The sequence below is a fragment of the Lepidochelys olivacea genome (genome assembly GCF_965140295.1).
Source record: "Lepidochelys olivacea isolate rLepOli2 genome assembly, chromosome: 26".
NCBI classification, from domain to species: domain Eukaryota; kingdom Metazoa; phylum Chordata; order Testudines; family Cheloniidae; genus Lepidochelys; species Lepidochelys olivacea.
In genome coordinates, this window is record NC_140436.1 from 187,268 (window position 1) to 208,278 (window position 21,011).

The 21,011-nt window shown below is 46.1% G+C and overlaps 1 protein-coding gene and 1 long non-coding RNA gene across 5 annotated transcripts in view; one reads left to right on the top strand and one right to left on the bottom strand.

The window, feature by feature from the left end:
* Positions 1-295: 295 nt before the first annotated feature.
* On the bottom strand, positions 296-19,907 carry LOC311513430. 4 transcript variants are annotated; one of them, XR_014709724.1, is made up of 8 exons: positions 17,811-19,907; positions 16,745-16,954; positions 16,338-16,624; positions 11,800-12,068; positions 8,967-9,076; positions 2,339-2,513; positions 957-1,044; positions 296-880 (listed from the first exon to the last, which is right to left on the bottom strand). It is a non-coding gene; the product is annotated as an uncharacterized lncRNA (long non-coding RNA). The 4 variants fall into 4 exon arrangements; XR_014709725.1 differs by having other exon boundaries at positions 296-1,044; positions 11,800-12,074; XR_014709722.1 differs by lacking the exon at positions 16,745-16,954 and having other exon boundaries at positions 296-1,044.
* A 543-nt stretch (positions 19,908-20,450) lies between these two features.
* Positions 20,451-21,011, top strand: part of KAT6A (lysine acetyltransferase 6A) — an 80,159-nt gene continuing 79,598 nt past the window's right edge. Inside the window, exon 1 of the mRNA XM_084614930.1 lies at positions 20,451-20,543. The gene's annotated coding sequence lies outside the window, so the exon portion shown is untranslated. The remainder of the gene's footprint in view (positions 20,544-21,011) is intronic.

Consider the following 21,011-nt stretch of genomic DNA (forward strand, 5'->3'; position numbering starts at 1 on the left):
CTGCCCTGTCCACACTAGGATGTTACCATGCGTTAGCTAATATATGGTAAAACACCTTTTCTTCCTAGTGTGGATGCACACTTGGATTGGGAGATCTACCTTTCTATTTAGGTACTTTCTAAACCCCATTGCCTTAGCATCTGTTGCCTCCCAAACTGAAAGAATAATAATAGTCTCTCTTCCTTCCCAGCCTGTAAGAGAAATAATTTGATTAGTTTATAGGCAGTTTGTGTGCATGAGTGGGTGTCTTGGGTATCCATTTGTGTGTGAAGAAATTATTGAAGGGAAACTAAACTGAAGAGATGAGATTTACATTTAGAAACCAACTTAATTACATTGGTACAACTTTCTTGTAGACAAGATCTTAGTTCTGAATAGGGTGAGGCTTGGTGTCACTCATCTCTTGCAGAAGTGAGTTTCATCGTGTACATCTGGCTGCTGTGAAAGTTCTGTCCCTCACACTCATGAGCCTCCTACTATTGGTCAACAGTTTCATTGTTTTTGTGGAAAGCATCTGTTGTGGGAGGTCATCACTGTGGACACTGTGGACATCTTGGGTAGCCAGCGCCATTTGCATGGATGGTTTTGAATATCTGAACCGATACCTTGAAATAGACTCTATTCAGTGAGGACCAAATACAGAGGAAGGAACACTGGGGTGATGTGTTCACTAAGAAGACAACTGCATTTTGTACTGGTTGATGATTTTCCAGATGTGAAGCTTCATTCCTAGATATGAGTTGCAATAAAGGAGCTTGGAGGTACATTCATGGACACTACAAATTCTATTAGGCCAAATCTCATTTCTGCTTTTCCCTTCTAAGAACGGTTTTGTTTTTCCATTGCAGGTAAACTCAGCCAGGAAGAAATTTCTGTTAATCTACTCAGGAAGATAAAAACACAAATACTAGAGTACATTTACTTTTTAGTTGTAAAAGTATATAGATGCAAATTACCTGTCTCTCTCATGTTCCTGGCAATTGATAACGTGGCCCTTGATGGTGAAATCTGAATGACCCTAGATTAGCAATTGGGTTTCTAGCACTGGCAACAAAACAAAAATATAGAAAAAAGGGTATGGATAAAATGTAAATGACGATTCACGTGTTTTCTTCTATGATTTGATTATGCTATGTTTAAATATATGTTGAATTAATCCGTTTTCAATCAGAGACAAGTAGCAGAAAGGAACACATCATTTTACCGCTCATTAAACAGATTTTGGCAACTAGTACTCACACATTTCTTAGCTTTAGTTTATGCCCTTTTCTTTCTCAGCCTGTTACCCCGACAAATGCATTTCTGACACTCACATTCCCTCCATCCTTCAAAAATGGCTATCCCTCAGTCATACCCTCTTCTCTTCCAGGGAATACAAACCCTTTCCTCTAACTTTGGCTTATGTATGTACCCTCTGAGAATTTTAGCACCCTCACTGCTCTCTTGGGGGTGTGCCTAGCATAGCGTGAGCACTACTAGAAACAAGAGTAATGTTCAGTATCCTCTTTGCTATATGGAACCCTGAACTGTGTCCAGCACTCCAGGTTTGGTCTCGCTGACCCTGTGACCCTTTCTCATTTCTGCCTTATCCCTCTATCACTCTCTCCTTTTTGTGCTTTGATTTCTTGTTGGCTGAGCTGCTAAGTTTAGTTTTCTGTTATCATTGTTCTCCAGACCCTTCTTCTAATCAGTGCCTTGTTGATAGGGATAATTTAGGGCAGAATCCACTTTGTCCTTTTCAGTCCTATCCCTATTATATTATTATATTTTTCTACATTAAAACGCAAAAGTCTCTTGTCAGCTCCAGTCCCCATTTAGTGCCTTTCAATCCAATGCCCTGCTCTATGGTACCAGCTGGCCTTCCTAGTTATGTCTTCAGCAAATTTGCACTCCTTGCATATTCCCTTTTCTGTGTCATTGATATATTGTGAGCAAAACTGGGCCCAACAGCAATGCCTGCAACATGTTATTTGTCACTCCTCTGCTACCTGTTCTGTAACCATTTACTATAATTCTCTCATCTCTGTTACTAAGTCACTTGTTATGCAATTGAGTAATTCAGTTGCTAATATTAGATAGCCTTTTATTTTGCTGCTTCACTACTGTCTGTTCTCATTGTCATTTTCCAAAAGCAATTAATCAAGTGTGTTCAAGTAGCCTTTACTTTTGGAAATCCCTGGGTACTGTCTTTCTCTTACAACATACTGGTTTAAGAAGGGCACCCTTTCTGGCCTTCTGAATGAGCTGCTTACATGCAATATATGCAGCAGAGTAACACCTACCTGCTTCACTGTGCAGGTCAGTTAATTATACATAAACACACACAGCCCTTTGTTACCTGTCCGTCTGAAGATCATTTCTCCCTCCTTATGGTGATGTCAGCTGCTTTTTTCCCCATTTCGGCTCTAGAGTTGGAGATGCCAGGAATATTTCTTTCTTTTCCTTTGTAAATCCAGAATATAAGTCACCCTTTATCAATGAGGCTTCTAAATTAGTCCAATGACTGTGACCCTCTGCAATGCAACATGCACACATGGTGAGCTGTTGGAGCACCATATCAATGAAAGGAGTTGTTACTGTATCACAACAACATTTAATTATACTTAATATAGCACCAAAGACGTACACGGAGCTGTTCAGTAGATAATATGTGCCTCTGCCCTGAGGAGCAACTTCTCATCATTATACTGCTATTATACAAAAGCTTCTCATTATTATACTGCTGTTTTATCACCAGTATCCTAACTCTGCCTTAAATATATTCCAAATAACATGCAGAATAAATTTAAATGACATGCCAAATGGCTTCCTTAATGAGAGGTGTATTCCAGGTATACATGGCAGAAACATGGACCTCTGAGTCTGATAGCTAGGATATAGGAACTCTACACCCATTGGGAGGTATTTACAGTAGTTTTATGGTCGCTTTCTGACAGCTCTCCGTGATACCACTGCAAATTGTGCCCACTCTGTCTCTCCTCTTTTTTGCCTTCTGCACTTCCTTCCCTGCAGTAACGCCCAATTTCCTCCCTCTTCCCCATTCCACCACTAAACTTATAAACAATTAAGTAGTTAATGCAGACACTTAAAATGTCATCATTGGCCTTTAAAGTTATCACCATATTGAGATTAAGGGAGCAAGGCAGTTTGCATTTCCCAGAGTAGTTTTTTCATGTTGTGTGAAGACCCACGAAGAAAATATTGAATCTAGTTACTTGTTTCACATTTGGAAGGTTCTCTTTGCAACCATAAGAGCTACATATTTTTAAATGAAAATTTAAATTCTGTAGAATTTGAATATACCACAAGGTGAGAAAAGTATCAAAATCATTTTAATCTTAATCTAGGACCACAAGAACTAAAATCCCTTAATTATAACCCTATGTTTTCCACATGACACCACTACAGGGCAGAGTTAAGAACATAAGAATATCAGAACGGCCATACTGGGTCAGACCAAAGGTCCATCTAGCACAGTATCCTGTCTTCTAACAGTTGCCAATGCCAGATGCCCCTGAGGGAATGAACAGAACAGGTAATCATCAAGTGATTCATCCCTTCGCTCATTCCCAGCTTCTGGCAAACTGAGGATAGGGACACCATCCCTGCCCATCCTGGCTAAAAGCCTTTGATGGACCTATCCTCCATGAACATATCTATTTCTTTTTTGAAACCTGTTATAGTCTTCACCTTCACAACATCCTCTGGCAAGGAGTTCCACAGGTTGACGGTGCGTTGTATGAAAAAATACTTCCTTTTGTTTTAAACCTGCTGCCTATTATTTTATTTGGTGAACCCTAGCTCTCATGTTCTGAGGAGTAAATAACACTTATTTACTTTTTCCACACCAGTCATAATTTTATAGACCTCTATCATATCACCCCTTAGTCATCTCTTTTCCAAGATGAAAAGTCCCAGTTTTATTAATCTCTCCTTATACAGAAGTCATTCCATACCCCTAATAATTTTTGTTGCCTCTTTCTGAACCTTTTCCAATTCCAATATATCTTTTTTGAGATGTGGTGACCATATCTGCACTCAGTATTCAAGATGTGGGCACACCATGTATTTATCCAGAGGCATTATGATATTTTCAGTTTTATTATCTATCCCTTTCTTAATGATTCCCAACATTCTGTTCGCTTTTTTGACTATCGCTGCACATTGAGTGGATGTCTTCAGAGAACTATTCACAATAATTCTGAGATCTCTTTCTTGAGTGGTAACAGCTAATTTAGACCTCATCATTTTATACATAGATGTAAGCAGTGTCAGGATGAGCTCCACCCTGACATCTGGTGGTGAGGTGTGGCAAGTTGTGGAAAAGAACTTCAGGGGCTGATCTCATTTGCATAGGCACACCCACCAAGCCTAGAATGAGACCATAGCTGCCCAAATGGTCACTTTGGCTGCTGTGGGATCCCCAATGTCTCTGTTATTGGGGCAGGAAGAATAAATTGTTATTACCCTGATTATGGGAACTGTGCTTGGAACTGTATGTGGCCTTTTGTTATGATGGAGGGATTCACCATCAATTAAGTAGCACTCACTAGGCAAGGGTCATGGGTTCCAAAACTCTGTGAATTGAGAGAGGCTGGGGACAAGTATTAATGTTTGGTGATATGGGCCCCTTGGTGAGGGCCTTACATGCTAATTGCACTTCCTCCTCTCTCCACTGTGGAATATCAGAGCTAATTTTGATTTCATTAGAAGTCTAGTTATAGGCTGGTGACCTCACTTTGGGCTAACAGTGCACCAGCACTGGGGCTCCCCTACAACAAGCTGAATTCACCTAAGAGCTGAAATCACTGAGCGTTGTGTTAAGTAGTGGGAGAGCCTGACGATATATTGTGGAGCAGTTTGCGGGATGGCTAGAGTGCCTTATGGACAGGCTGGTGAAGCAGTTCGACGCGGAGCAGTTTGTGGATGGCAGGAGCTGCTTGTGGGCCATGGAGCTGAGCGAAGGAGTTCGTGGGCGGCTGGCGGAGCGGAGCACAGCTGAGCGAAGGAGTTTGTGGGGCGGCTGGCGGAGCGGAGTGAAACTATGGAGCGGTCAGCTTCAGATCATGTAAGGTGCCTCTTACCCCCGTCCCATCTCCACCCGGGTTGGGAGGTAAAGCTCTGCAGATAAACTTTTGAAAACTCTGGGGCTGCCCTGACCAGGGACAGAGATTTTTGGGTCATTGGACTTTTGGGACTTTGGGTGATTTGGGGATGCTGGACTCAAGAACCTAAGGGAAAAGGGCATGCCCCAATTTGCTTGGGGTGGGTTTTTTTTGCTCATGGGTTGTGTTATGAATCCTGCTGGTGGTGTTTCCCCAACATAATGCCACATTGTTTCTCTCTGTTATTAAAAGGCTTTTTGCTACACTCAGACTATGTGCTTGCGAGAGGGGAAGTATTGCCTCTTGGAGGCGCCCAGTGGGGGTGGTATATATTTGTCCCAGGTCACTGGGTGGGGGCTCGAGCCGGTTTGCATTGTGTTATTGGAATGGATCCCCTAGATATTGAAACCGGCCCTTGTTGCTGCCAACTCTGACGGGCAGAAGGGTTACATATAGTTGGGATTATGTTTTCCAATGTGCATTAGTTTGCATTTATCAGCATTAAATTTCATCTGCCATTTTGTTGCCCAGTCACCCAGTTTTGTGAAAACCTTTTGTAGCTCTTTGCAGTCTGATTGGGACTTAATTATCTTGAGTAGTTTTGTATCATCTGCAAGTTTTGCCACCTCACTGTTTACCCCTTTTTTCCAGATCATTTATGAATATGTTGACTAAGACTGGTCCCAGTACAGACCCCTGGGGGACACCACTATTTACCTCTCTCCATTCTGAAAACTAACCATTTATTCCAACCCTTTGTTTCCTATCTTTTAACGAGTTACCAATCCATGGGAGGACCTTCCCTCTTATCCCATGACAGCTTAGTTTGTTTAAGAGCATTTGGTGATGGACCTTGTCAAAGGCTTTCTGAAAATCAAAGTACACTAAATCCACTGGATTCTCCTTGTCCATGCTTGTTGACCCCCCTCAAAGAATTCTAGTAGATTGGTGAGTCATGATTTCCCTTTACAAAACCTATGTTGACGTTTCCCCAACAAATTATGTTCATCTCTGCCTTTGACAATGAATGCTGTTTGAATTCATCAGGACTTGTCTACATGTAAAAGGCTGCAGTGGCACTGCTGCAGCTGTAGCTCTTCAGTGTAAATACCACCCATGCTGATGGGAGAAGTCCTCCCATCATTGTAGGCCTCCCCAAGAGGCAGTAGCTAGGTCAATGAAAGAACTGTTCCGTTGACCTAGTGCTGGTCTACACTGGAGGTTAGGTTGGTATAGCGATGTCTCTCAGGGGTATGGATTTCCCTGAGAGACATAGCTATACCATTGTAAATTCCTAATGTAGACCAGGCCTTAATTGTGCATTTCTTACCCGAGAGAGACAAGGTAAGTGAGGTAACATATTTTATTGGACCAACTTCTGTTGGCGAGAGAATCTGGTCCAAGAAAAGATATGACCTCACACACCTTATCTCTCTAATATCCTGGGACTGACATGGCTACAACTACACTGCACATAACATTTCTTATCTTTGCATCTTTGGATTTCTTTCAAGTGTAACCTTAACTAGGAATTTTGTGGATTTATTATGCTTCATTTGGGGATAAATATAATATCCCCATTAGTTATATTTTTACTCTTAATTTACTAATATGTATTCTCAAACTCAGTTCCACCTTCATGTAGGTTTTTTTTTTTTTTTGTCTGAGAATACATATATGACTCCCTTTTAAGAACTATCCCTACTATCTCTGCAGGAAAGTCCTTTCCCCTTCCCCAAGATCAGGGGTGAGGCATGCTGGATGGGTAGTGTTTGTGGAAAGCCTGCCCTGCTGTTCCGCTTTAGCTGAATAGAAGACCAAGCCAATGCCTTTCATCAGCACTAAATCTACACAATTTTTTAAAGCCAAAGATGATATACAATTTAGCTAATTAAATCATTTGCATAAAAAGTCTCACATGGAACTGTACAAAACTTGGCAGCTCTAACCATTCCCTATTTTCTGCACAAGTCAACAGCCGTGCTGGGCATTTGGGAATACCGAGGCATTGTTATGACAAAAGGCCAAAAGGTAAATGAACTCTAGAAAAAAGCATGAAATGTCACAGACATGGCCACATAACCGCATTGTAACAAACTGTAAAAAGTTCATGATTTTTCCCAAACATAATTAAATCAGTGTGTCTAATTGGGATCATTAGGGCTTTTATCTTCTGCTCTCTATTGGATAAAACTGAGAGTCTCTGCAGTTTGAAAGGGTCTTATCTGTATTGATGAAGTCTGCCCCAAATATTATGAGTTAGTCTACAGACTTTGTGATTGTGAGCTGAATGCAGAAGGCCATCTTTTCCGCAGTGGTTTTTCATCTCTAGAATGGTCAGAAATTTCAGCCTTTCCTTCCAGACTTTGACATTTTCACAGTAACCTAACTAACCTTGTCCAGGAAAACCAAAATGAACGGTTCTCCCTCATCCCTTTCCTAGTACAAAGACCACACAGGCCTCCCCAACCCCTAAGGAACTGGCCAGTCCTGAAGCAATGAAGATGAGCCAATGTCCTAAAGCTTATTAATTGCTCTTAGTTTATTCATTGTACAACATCCAGAATCCTTCAGCAAGGAGAGATTAAAAATAAAGATGTATTATTTATTATAGTATATTTATATTTTCTATTATACATTAAGGTCCTGACCATTCGTGAACATTAAAGATCCTGTGACGCTTTTTATAACATTATGGATGTTAACCCAGATGGCCTGGCCAACTTCCAGCTTAGGAACTACATCCAGCCTTCCTAAATGCCCCCTCTGCAGTTGGATACAGGATTCCCCTTCACTTCCTCTCCAAAACGGTTATGTAGTGTTAGCGTGTACTGTCAGACAGCAGCTGCCTTTGACCCCAACGCAGATACATGTCAGTTTTGGGTGAAGTGATCCTTGAGTAGAGCTTGTGTCTCTGTTTAAGGCTGTAAACTATTTGGGATCTGTGGCTAAAAAGAGCTCTCTGGAGTAGGAAGAAGAAAGAGCCAATTTATATGCCAGATCATCAATATGCCTCTAATATAGCACAGCTGTGGGTCAATGGGTTGAGAACTCTATGTCTGCACAGATCTCACCTTTACATGGATTTTGAGAGAGTTGGATGTTAATTGATCCTAATAGATAATATGTTTATACTAGTAGATTTTATTTGAGGGAGAAATCGTAAACATTTGATATTCAACATAAGGATATATGTGAATAAAAGCAACATTATTACCAGGTGAAAACGGCTGAAAAACAACAAGGAATGGATAGTAATGCATGTTATTTTTAATCACCATAATATTTGTGGCATTAATGATGCCATGCATATTATTATTATAAAAATTACTATTAAATAAATACCATTTGTTTGGTTTGGGTAAACCCCTAAACAAATGGGATATTTGTTATCACAATACTTTTTCCTTTTTAAAAGAAACAAGTTTTCCTGCATTGGCTAAGCCTGCTACAGAGCCGTGCCAAACAGAAAATACAGCAGGAAACTCTGTAAACAGCTCTGTACAGGTCTTTTCTTCTCTATAACTTTGTCATGAAAAATCATGGACTCTTCTTTCCCAAGATTAATTATTTTATTGTTTAAAAAAAAAGTTAAGAGTCCTGCCCAGGCAAAGAAAAGCAATGTTAGTATTACTATTTTCCATTCATCTATTTCCAAAATATTGTTATTCTTTCTGCATTTAAAAAAAAAAAAGAATTGTACATCTTTTATCTGCACAAGTTCTCATGCCAACTCATAAGCAACCCTACAGTAAACTAATGAGCACACAACAGAACAGTTTTTGTCAAGGAAATAGATTTCCGTTTCAAGCTTCCAAGGAGTTATGGAAAACTAAATCATAAAATTATTATGTAAGATACCTTGAAAAGATCCTGTAAGCTCTTCTGGCCTTTGAGAGACACCTGGATCAGTTGGGACACTACTCTGAAATTCAAACTTTTCCAAGAATGTTCTGGTGTCCTGCTAGTACCTGTGAAGAGCAATTTGCAGTTACACAACTGTTTACTGCTGCAGAAACGCAGCTTGACTGCTTCTGAGCTGTCAAAGTGGAGACCATATTTCATTCTAAACTAAATAAAAGCTCTTCCCAGGATTGCTGAGAATTTTACTATAAACCTAAAGGAGAAACTAAAAGGAGAAGAATCCAGTGAAAGATGCTTCCAGCGCTGAATTCAGAGTGTTGTTGGCTAGTATAGGAAGAGCCTGAGGAATCAAAAGTCAGCAAAAAGCCACAGCTGAGTTAAGAAGTGCACAGCCCAGTGAAAGATCGGTGCAGCCACAGCCAAAGGACTGGGCATTTGAGAAATGATGTTGCCAAAGTGTACATTATCTCAATGGGTAAAACAACTTTTTATTATCTGCAGCATGCCATATGCAATGATCTTGCTGGTGTAACTGTCAGCTTGTGCTGTAAAAATGGAAAGTGGGGCGAGGGGGAGAACAGGCAGTATTTGACTTCTGAAAAAATTCCTTATTTTAATTGTATCACTTTGAACATTTTCTAATTTGATACTAGTAAGTCCAACCTAACGTAATCAGAGGAAGGCATCATTCAGTTTCACGTCTGTGTGTTCAATCCTTTCAGTTTCACTTTCCTTACCTTCAACTCCTGGAAATTATCCTCCTCTTCATTATCTTTCTCATATTCATCATTACAGCTCTGGGACCACAGGACCTGTGCAGCACCCCCACACCTGAGCCATGTGGGTTTGGGGGAAAAGAAACTGCAGGAAGGAGCCAGCTTGGAGCGGGGAGGGGAGAGGAAAGGGAGGAGGCCGAGAAATTCTTAAGCCTGCAGGAGCAGATGCAGAAGTCGCTGGAACAGGGACTTGTGGACACGGATGTCAGACTCCTTTCTGCTTTCGGACTCTGCCCTTCAGCTGCTTACTCCAACAACCTCTGCCCCCTTCTGTCTCTTCTGCCTGCCCTGCATGCTCCCCTCCCTGCCTTCGCCTGTCCGCTGTGTTTCCATTTAGTTAATCCCATAACAATTCCCCCAAAGAATTAAACAACAACCCATCAGATCCCCACAAAACAATCTTGACACCAGCATGACATTTGCAAACCATCACTCTGCTTGTGAGTTTGGTCTTTTCCCCTAACCTTTGCCTGTGATGTCAATTTAGACTGAAAACCCTTCAGGGCAGGGACTGTCTAGTACTCTCTACAGTGCCTAGCACAATGAGAACTTGTTCTCGGTTGCTCCTGAGGCAGTACCATAATGCAAATAATAAATAGTAACTCACCCAAACAGTCCCTTTTAACTTGGATAAATTATTGTGGTTAATGTTAAACAACTTCCTCTTGCCCCAAAAGAGAAGTTTCTGAATTCAAGACATTAAATGGAAAGAAAATTAGAAAAAGCCACAAGTTTACTTTACTAATTCCCTGTCTCAAAACAGCTTACAATAATAGGACAAACCTATTCTTGCTTTTATTAAAATATACATTTAAATACAAGAAGGTCCACCCAAAACTACAGAAGACACCTGTCCTGCAAGTTATTGATCACAATCAGAAAACTGCCTATAACACTGTATAGATAAAATTATGTTTGCCTAAGGATACAAACCAAAAGTCAGATCTAAAGCAAACTCAACTTTCTAAGGAACTGTGAATAACACAGGGAATGAGACCATACAGTACATGCAATGCAAAACAAAAAAGCAGATCAAACTTGCAAAGGCAAACGACATTATCTAGAGTGAATATCCTTAATCCTGGAAAATGAGATTTTCCTCAAATCTTACACGTGCTGGTTCAGCATCATAGAGGTGCAGCGCTGAGAAGAACCAAGCCCCAATCTTGCAATTAGAGCCATGAAGAAGAGCCCTTGTACTCACACAGAGCCCCACTACCTTTGAGACCTAAGTTTGTATACAGATCCTGAGTCTTTCCAGGACAGAAGGCTTGTCTTTCTGGTAACACACAAAAGCTTGTAGTGTATTACCTTTTCGGGGGTGGGGGGGAAGGATGATGAGATGTCAGAAACTCAACACAAATTAGAGTCCCAAAATATCTGAGCTAGAGAGCATTCCCAAAACATGCCCTATTGTGACTCTTAGGCCACATCTACACTATGGGTGCTACAGTGCTGCAGCTACACCACTGTAGTGCCATAGTGTAGATGCTTCCTACAGCAACGGAAAGGGTTTTTCCATCCATGTAAGTAATCCACTTCCCAGGGAAGTGGTAGCTAGATTGGCAGAGAAATTCCTCTGTCGATCTAGCTATGTCTAGATTGGTGGGTAGATCAGCTTAACTATGATGCTAAGGGTGTGAATTTTTCACACCTCTAAGTGTCCTACCTGTGTCGACTTAAAAGTTAACTGTAGAACAGGCCGTACTCTTTTACACCCACTGCAACAAAAAGACTGAGGCCTGGGCTGCACTTAAAACTTAGGCTGGCACAGCAAGGCTGCTGAGGGTCTGAAAAATCCACACTTCTGAGCACCATAGCTATGCCGAGCACACCCCTGGTGTAGATGCAGCTAGGGCAATGGAAGAATGCTTTCGTCGACCTAGTTACCCTTGCTCAGAGAGGTAAAAACAGTCTCCGGTTTGTTCCATCTTCACCACTCCAGCGCCACCCGAGAATTGAAAGTTTATCTGAATGGTCAGAAGGTGAAGCATGAAGTAGAACCAGTCTATCTAGGTGTGACCTTAGACCACACACTGCGTTACCATACCCACCTGAAGAAAACAGTGCAACAATCGTCTTAGCAAACTGGCAGGTTCGTCATGGGGTACTCGTGCTCCAACTTTGCGGACGTTAGCTCTTTCCACCTCGTATTCGGTGGTGGAGTACTGTGCACCAGTTTGGAGTCGATCATCACACACCTAACTGGTGGATACGCAGTTACATGCCGCCATGCGTATCATCTCCGGCACCCTGCATCCGACTCCACTCCCATGGCTTCCAGTTCTGAGCAATATTGCTCCTCCTCCTATCAGACAAGAGGCTGCCACTGGCAAGTTAGTGGAGAAAGTATGTGCCAACTCAAGCCTGCTGCTGCATAATGATCTTTTTAAACCACTAGCTGCGTGTTTGCTGTCATGTTGCCCATTATGGTCTCATCTGCCACGGCAGGATGTTAGGGCAGAAACACTCTGGCTAGAGGAATGGATATCTGTTATAATCCCCAACCAGTCCCTTGCTGCCAACCCCACAATGTTTCCACCTGGTTTTGACCTGCCCCATCGCCAATGGTCCCTGTTGAACAGGTTCCGGACCAGGCAAGGTCTCTTTGCAGCCAACCAGTATCGCTGGGGCCTTCATGACAGCTCTTTGTGCAGCTGTGGTGCAACACAGACGATGACGCACATCGTCGATGAATGCCCGCTGACTAAGTTCAGCGATGGCCTACTGCATCATGCCATAGGCGCTGACTTCTTCTGGCACCGGTGGGTGCTCAACCCCTCTCCCCGGACGTACCCCAACTCCACCCCTGCCCACCCCCATTCCAATCCCTTCCCCAAAGTCCCCACCCTAACTCCGCCCCCTCCCTGCCCCTATTCAACTCCTTCCCCAAATCCCCGTCCTGGTCCCGCCTCTTCCCTGCCTCCTCCCCTGACCGTGCCACGTTCCCGCTCCTATCCCCTCCCTCCCAGAGCTTGCTACAGCTGTTTGGCGGCAGCAAGCGCGGGGAGGGAGGGAGGGAGGGAGAAGCGGAGATGCGGCATGCTCAGGGGAGGAGGCGGAGGCAAGGTGAGGCAGGGGGAGTGGGGTGGGGAGCTTGGCTGCTGGTGGGTGCAGAGCACCCACTAATTTTTCCCCGTGGGTGCTCCAGCCCCAGAGTACCCACAGAGTCGGCACCTATGCATCACGCCACTGAAGATGCCATCGCTTGGCTAGATTATTATACACATGCTAAATTAAATAAGAGAGGTGAAGTTTCTACAGTGACGGAAAAAAACTTTCTGCTACTGTAGTCCACATCTACACTATGGGGTTACAGCAACATAGTGATGGCCCTGTAGAATTCGCAGCGTAGACAAGTCCTGACTTGCTGCACATTGATCTAAATTAAGAAGAGTGGAACTGCATTCATTTGAACTGCATATCTTCCATCATGCAAGAAACTAAGAGATGTCAGTGTTCATCTTAGTGATCTCATGCATTCAGCTCCTCCTGCCAAGAGATTCTAGGTAAATTAATTAAAGAGTCAAGAGAATAACTTTATAGCAATTTTAGGGGATATATTTTTGAAATTAGCTATAAACCATTCCATGGAAGAAACCCACTAAAAATAGAAGGGAATCCTCAATCAACAAAACTGGTATAGGCTAGATAGAGGTGCCGCCCAAGCTAAATTAGGCTTTACTATAGTTTAAAAATTCTACACCAGTTCAGCATTCAGAAGCCAGAAAATGCCAAATTAAAGTTGCAAGTGCAACTTTAACTGTGCCTCCTTGTGCATGTATGACATGCAGCCCTTAATTCATAGATTTTAAGTCCTGAAGGAACCATTCTGACTTCCTGCATACCACAGAATTTCACCCAGTAATTCCTGCATCAAGCCCATATCTTCCAGCTGAGCTACAGCATCTTTTTTAGAAAGACATTCAATCTTGATTTAAAAACTTCAAGTACTGGAGAATCCACCACATCACTAGGTAAGGATTCTCTTATCGGTATAGGTAATTCACATCCCCAAGAAGTGGTAGCTAGGAAGAATTCTTCTGTCAACCTAGTACGGTCTACACTGGTGGTTAGATCCGCATAGCTATGTCTCTCAGGGGTGTGGATTTTTCATACGCAGGAGAAACATAGCAATGCTGATGTAAATTCACAGTGTAGACCAGCCCACAGAGAGCTCCTTGGCCAATACTTTTAAAACTCTTGGGTGCAAGTCATCCAATCCTGGTTTACACTACAAAATTAGGTCAACACACACTGCCTTGTGTTAATCTAGCTGTGCATGTGTCTACACTTAAATTTGTTTCCCACTGATGTAAGTGCCCCGTTATAGCAATGCAGTGACACCACTTCCCCAAATGGCATGGAGCCACGGTTGACACACTGAGGTCAATGCAGCGTGAGTATGAGTATAGCTGTTGTGTTACTTATGTCGACCCTAACAGTCCACCAGCAGCTGTTTCACAATGCCTGCCACTGACCGCTCTGGTCACAACTGTGAACTCCAATGTTCGGTGTGAGAGACCAGGAGGCCTCCCTCACTTTAAAGACCTGCAAATTTTTGAAATGCCTTTTCATGATTGTCCAGCTTGGTGAGCACATCTAGCAGCTCTCCAGCGTTATGTGCAATCGCCAAGCTGACCAGGCCAGATACACACTCTAGAAATGCTCTGGCTTGGCGTACACAGAAGATATTGGATCTCCTGGGCCTGAGGGGACAAGAGGCTGTGCAAGCACAGCTATGGACCAGCTACAGAAGCGTGGACATCATACAAGCAGCCTGCACAGAAGGGACAGAGGTTGCAGAAGAAAGGGTATAATAGGGACCAGCAGCAGTGCCACGTGAAAGTGAAGGAACTGTGGCAGGCAAAGCACAAGGGCCAAGGAGGCCAACAGTCAATCCGATACCAAGCCACAGACCTACCATTTTTACATGCCAAACTGGGTGGAGATCCCACCACTACACTGCACACCACCGTGGATACCTCCAAGAAGCCGAGTCACAGGCCATTGGTGTGAACAGCGAGGACAAGAAAGAGATAGAGAAGAGGAGGAAGAGGAAAACATGTGACTGGAGAGGCTCAGTTATGTTGTGAGCCAGGACCTATCTGAGACTCCACCGCAGTCCAATCAGTCCCAACAATAAAGCATGGGTGAGCCCAATGCAGCGTAAGAAATCTTAAGTAATGTGTATTTGTATTTCCCATTACAATGATGTATTGATGGCACCCCAAAACATGGGTGGTGGGTGAACCGTGGGCTTGGGAAAGCTAGCCCCCGGCAGCCCGCCTCCCTCTCCCCGGGGCCCTGCCCCCCCCCAAGCCCCTTACCCCGCCAGAGCCCATAGGGTCACCCCCAGCCCTGGAGCGGCAGACAGCTGAGTGCAGGCCCCCAGCATGGTGGGCAGGCAACGCGGCTCTCCCGCCCCAGAGTGTGAGGGGGGCCGGACAGCACAGGGCAGGCAGCATGAGCAGCATTTCCAGCCACCCGCAGTACCTGGCTGCAGGCCAGCCCCCACTAGCCTCAGAGGTAGCAAGGGCACTGGAGCCCTCCCAAAACTGGGGGGAGCTGGGAGCCCCTACCCAAGGTGGAGGCGAAGGCAGCTCCCTGCCCATATCCCAGGCCCCCCGCCCAGGGCAGGTGGAAGGACTCAGGCTTCCCACCACTGCCCACGCAGCTCTCCCCAGAGCTCCAGCCGGAGTGGGGGGCCTTGGAGCCGCAGCCCGGCCATGATAAGAGCCACGCTGCAAGGTTTGGGGAGCTGTGGCGGACTCTCTACCTGCCCGCAGTGTGAGGGGCCCAAGCAGCCCCTGGCCTGTGTCCCTGCCCCCCGGATTCCCTGCCCGCCTGGGGAAGGTGGAGGGTCCACTACTCCGTGGCTCCTCACAGCTGCCCACGCAACTCTTACCAAGGCCAGGCTGTAGCTCCGAGGCCCTCCCCCTGGCCGGAGCCAGGTCAGGGAGAGCCGCGTGGGCAGATGTGGGGAGCCAGCATGGAGTCGTGGACCCTCCTCCTGCCCTGGGTGGCTGGAGAGTGGGGACGTGGGCTGCGGACTGCTCTCAGCTCCCCACACCCTGAGCAGGTGGAGGGTCCACGGTGGCTCCCCACAGCTGCCGGGGCTCCCCGGCCAGGCTCCACACTGGCCTGGCCATGGGGTGAGGCCTCGAGGAAGAAGAGGAGAGAGGGGCGGGGTCAGCCCTGGCGAAAAGTGGTAGGGCCAGGCCCATCCATTTTCAAAAAGTAGGAGGGCTATGATCCCCTGGTTCTGGTGCCACTGGCCCAGGGCCCGAGCCACAGGGAAAGGAAGAGCCGCAGCAGAGTGCAGTGGGAAGCTGGAGGAAGCCTGGGGGTGGAGTGTGGGTGGGGCCACGAAGGCAGTTTGGGTAGGCTGAGCCTTCCGCTGACTTTGCCCGCTGCCCTGCCCAAAACAGGACACACCTATCAACTTTTCATTAATTTACTTGTGCTAGAAGAGGTAGTGGTACAACAAAGAGATGTAGCATTATCTGTACATTCTGCTACATACATATATCATTCATTCATTCATTCAAACAAACAAACAAACAAACTGCTCTGCATGGCCCCCTCTCACCTGTGTACATGGGGGTGGTCCCTTGAATCCTCCTGAGAGATTTTGATGAAATGTTCATAGAGGTACTCTGCAATCCTCTCCTGAAGGTTTCTAGGGATGGCAGCATTACTTCTTCCTCAAGGGTAGGACACTTTCCCATGTTAGTTAGCTGCAACTTCGGCAGGCACCATTGTAGTATACAGGCTAGCAGCATACAGGCCCAGGCAGCTTCGGGATGCCAGCAGCAGCTGTATTCTCTATGCCTTTGTTACACTCAGGAGTGAGTTATCAGCTAAAATTAACTCTGCCTGTGGAAAATGATGCCAGTATTCAGTGCCAGTATTCAGTGCCACTGCTTAGTACTCATAGTAGCATGCAACTAAACAATTCCCTCCTCATTTCCCTTACTCCTGGTAAGCTATACTCACCACAACTGGTGCTGTGAGTGGGGACGTGCACAAGCATTCTGAAGCAGAAGTGTCAATAAGCATGTCTTGTTTAAATCTTTAGAGGAGCAAGGGAAGGGAGCTCTGAATCTTAACTTTTACTTTCTGTTGTGACTATATTGACAATGGTATCTCTGTATGTTTTATCTGTAGCTGCTGCTGTTGCGGCCTTAAGGGGTTCCCCTTCCACACCTGTGGGAAGGGGAGTCAGATAAGGAGAAAAAATAAGACAATTTGGGATGACATGTTCAGTGCAATCCTGCAAGCCCATGCTGCATCAGACTGTGAGCACAGGGCCTGGAGGGTGAACACTGCAAACAACCTGGAGAAGGAAAGAGCAGACAAGAGAAAGGACCAGGAATTTCAGCAGTAAAAGGAGAGGGAGATGCACCAGGATGTAATGGAGCTTATCCGGCAGCAAACACAGATGCTGCAGACTCTTGTGGACCTACAGGTTCAACAATCATAGGTTCACCTCCTATAGCAGTCCATGGAGAACTTATTACAGCATCTCCCTAAAGCGCCCTCAACATTCCACCTGATATCAGGGGCCACATATCTACCCCTACCATTCCACACCATGGACATTAAGGACAATCACAGCTTCACAGGCATTGACCTGTGAAAGTGATGGTTGCTATATGTATAGGTAAAATGGCATGAATATTTTTTCCCTTTGTTAAGGTCCCTTCCATTAATGTATTAAGTTTTTAATGTATTTGTTTTTAAACTGCACAAACTTTTCTTTGCACTGGTTTTGTTACTGAATAAAATTCTATTATTTGGAAATTAATCTTTATTAGTTCACAGCATAAGCTGCGGAATGCCTAGCAGTTCTGAAAGCACCCACTTGTTACTGTACAGGTATGACATAACTCATATGACCAGTAACGGTGTAAAAATCCTAAATGTACAGCAAGCATAAAAAAATTCATAGGTGAATTAACAGCATTATATTCATAAATGTACACCACATAATTCCTAACACGCCCCAAAAGAGAAGGGCCAGGTAGAGCACAGTACAACAAAATGCATTACTGTGGCTTACCATTAAAGAGCTCTTTCAAAGCCTCCCTGAACCGTATAGATCTGCATTGAGCTTTTCTAATAGCCCTTGTGTCTGGCTGTTCAAACTCAGCAGACAGCCGCTCCACCTCAACCATCCATCCTGGTGGCAACTTTTCCCCCTTTGCTTCACAAATGTGCAGGACACAGCAGGAAGGAAGAACCATTGGGATTTGTTTTTCATCGAGATCCATTTTTGTGAGTAAACAACATCAGTGTACCTTCAATTTACCAAAAGCACATTCAACTGTCATTCTGCACCTCCTGAGCTGGTGGTCGACTCTTTCCTTGGCGCTATCAAGGTGGTTGGTCTACAGCTTCATGAGCCGGGGGCAAGGGGTAGGCTGGGTCCTCCAGGATCACTATTGGCAATTCAACATCACCGTAGTTAATTTGCCATTTGAGCAAGAAAGTCTCTGTTTGTAGCTTTCTGAACAGTCCTGTGTTCTTAAAGATATGAGCATCATGGACCTTCCCTGACTGGCTAAAATTGACGTCAGTGAAGCAACCCCAGCGATCCACCAATGCTTGCATAACCATAAAAAAGTAGCCCTTTCTGTTGATATACTCTGTGGCAAGGTGGTCTGGTACCAAAATAGGGATGTGTGTGCTGTCTATTGCTCCACCGCAGTTTGGGAACCTCACTGCTGAAAATCCATCCACTACGTCCTGCACATTGCCGAGAGTCACAGTCCTACATAGCAGGAGATGATTAATGGCCCTGCACACTTGCATGACAACAGACCCCACAGTGGATTTTCCATCTCCAAAATGATTTCCCAATGACTGGTAGCAATCCAGCTCTGCGAGTTTCCACAGTGCAATTGCCACTAGCTTCTCTACTGCCAGTGCAACTCTCATTTTAGTGTCCCGGCACTGGAGTCCTGGGGCGAGCTCGGCACTCACATCCAGAAATGGGACCTTGTGCATTTGAAAGTTCTACAGCCAATGCTCCTCATCCCAAACCTGTATTACAATACAATCCCATGCAGGTGCAGTGCTCCAGCCGCAGCAGCTGCTCTGTGAATGCCATCAACAACCTTGAATTGTTTCTTTCTATGTCCCGCAGCAGCTTGTCCTCCAATAACTCACCATGTTACCTGCTCATTCAGTTCTTCTTGCAGCTCTACAAATACTGGAGGAATGCATGTCCTGTCCTTGTAATGCTTATGACAATAGTGGAGAGTCCGTCAGAGATGGCTGACAGCGAGAAAGGCTGTGTGGCTTTGTGGGATTTTTAAAAAAGGTCTGAAAAGTATGGGATATAAGTGACATTATGAGACGGAGACAGTTGCATGGCGGGAGGTTAACCCCTTGCTACCAGTCACCCCTGAACAACTCCTTTCTGCCCCACAATGTATTGCCAAAACTTTCCAAAAGACAGTGTGCTGGATGGTGTCAGGTTGCGCACTGGGATACCGACCCATGGAGCACTGCACTGTGCATTGACACAAGCACTCCTGGTGAATATGCACAGCGCTGACACAAGAAGCCAAGTATGCATGAATACAAGTGCCATACTAACTGTGACAGCTTTATGCCAACATCACTTGTGTAAGTTTGTAGTGTAAACATGGCCCCACTCCTACATATTTTAAAAGTTTAAGGTCAGGTCTATACAAAGTTAAGTCAACCCAGCTACGTCGCTCAGGGGTGTGAAAAATCCACACCCCTGAGTGATGTAGTTAAGCGGACCTAACCCCTGGAGTAGACCAGCACTAAATCAATTGAAAGATTCTTCTGCCGATCTGGCTACCATCTCCTGGGGGAAGTGGATTAACTATAGTGACAGGAGAACCTCTCCTGTTGCAGAAGTGAGTGTCTACACTGAAGCACTGCGGCTGTGCCGCTGTACCATTTCAAGTGTAGACGAGCTCCAATTTTAGCGGATGCTGTTTGGCATCCTCCACAGTTACTGTTGAAATAGAAAGTATTTCTTTAATATTGTAAGATATGGATATGCCATGCCACTTCTTTACAAATACAGGACAGAAATATTTATTGAACACTTGTCCATTTTACCATCCCTGTCTAGTACTGGGCCTAGATCACTGCGGGGGTCCTCCAGTCCCGCTAATTATCAGATCACACATGATTCCTTATCCCCTCTCCCTCTAACCCCCCATCCCTCCCTCCAGTTATCTATCCCCTGCCCCATTCCTGTCAACCCTTCCTCAAACCCCATCCACCCCTATCACTCCTCCTGCTTGTTCATCCTCTCCCCAAACTCTTCCATCCCCCCAACCACCACCCAAGCCTTTCCATCCCTCCCACAGCCCTTTCCCCAACCCCCTCCATTCCCCCATAAATAAACCCCTCCCCACCCCCCCGTCCCCCACAGACCCCCTCCTCCCCTCCAAACCCCCCGCCCCTCCCCATCCCCCTCTACCCTCCCCTAGACCCTTCTCCCCAAACCCCTCTTCCCCCCAGACCACTCCCCAGCCCCTCACAACCCCTCCCCCAGCTCCTTCCCTCCTCCGGCTGGCCCGCTCGCTCCCCTCAGGCGCGCTGCTCTCGGCCCGGCACCCCGGCGGCTCCCCGACCCCGCGCAGCCAGGCTATTCTCTCGGCGAATCCCCCTCCCGCCGCAGGCGATTCCCCTCCATCGCCCCCTCCCCCCGCCGCAGCGCTCCGGACCCAAGATGGCCGCCGTGTCAGTTTGGGGCTTCGCCGCCGTCCGGCCTCCGGCTCGCGGTTTGCGTCTCTCGCAGGCCCCGGTAAGTGGCGTCGTCTCGGCCGCTCTTGGCTCGGGTGCCCGGCGCCGCGGGGGCCGGGGGCCGGCGGCTGGCCGGGCCCTGCCGCCCGAGGGAGCGGGAGGCCCGCTGGGTGCTCCAGGCCCCGCGGCCTGTTCCGGCCCCGCCGCCGCTCTGCGCCAAGCCCGGGCCCGGCCGCCGCGCTCCCCCGCAGCGCGCTCCAGCCCAGCAGCCGAGCAGGCGGCGCCCACGGGAGGCCGCGGATGAGGCCGGCGGCGCGGGCCGCGGCGCTTGGGCTGAGTCGGCCTCCGACTGCGGCTCCTGGTGGCGCGGCTCCGGCGGGCCCGGCGATGCGGGAACACTGGTCCGGGCTGGACTGCCCATTACTAGGGGGAGGGCAGCGCCGTGCCCCCGGGGTGCCGTCTGCCGCTGGGGTCGGTGCCCTGATTCCCCGGGACAGAGTCCGGGGTGTCCGGCCGGGGGCGCCATCCC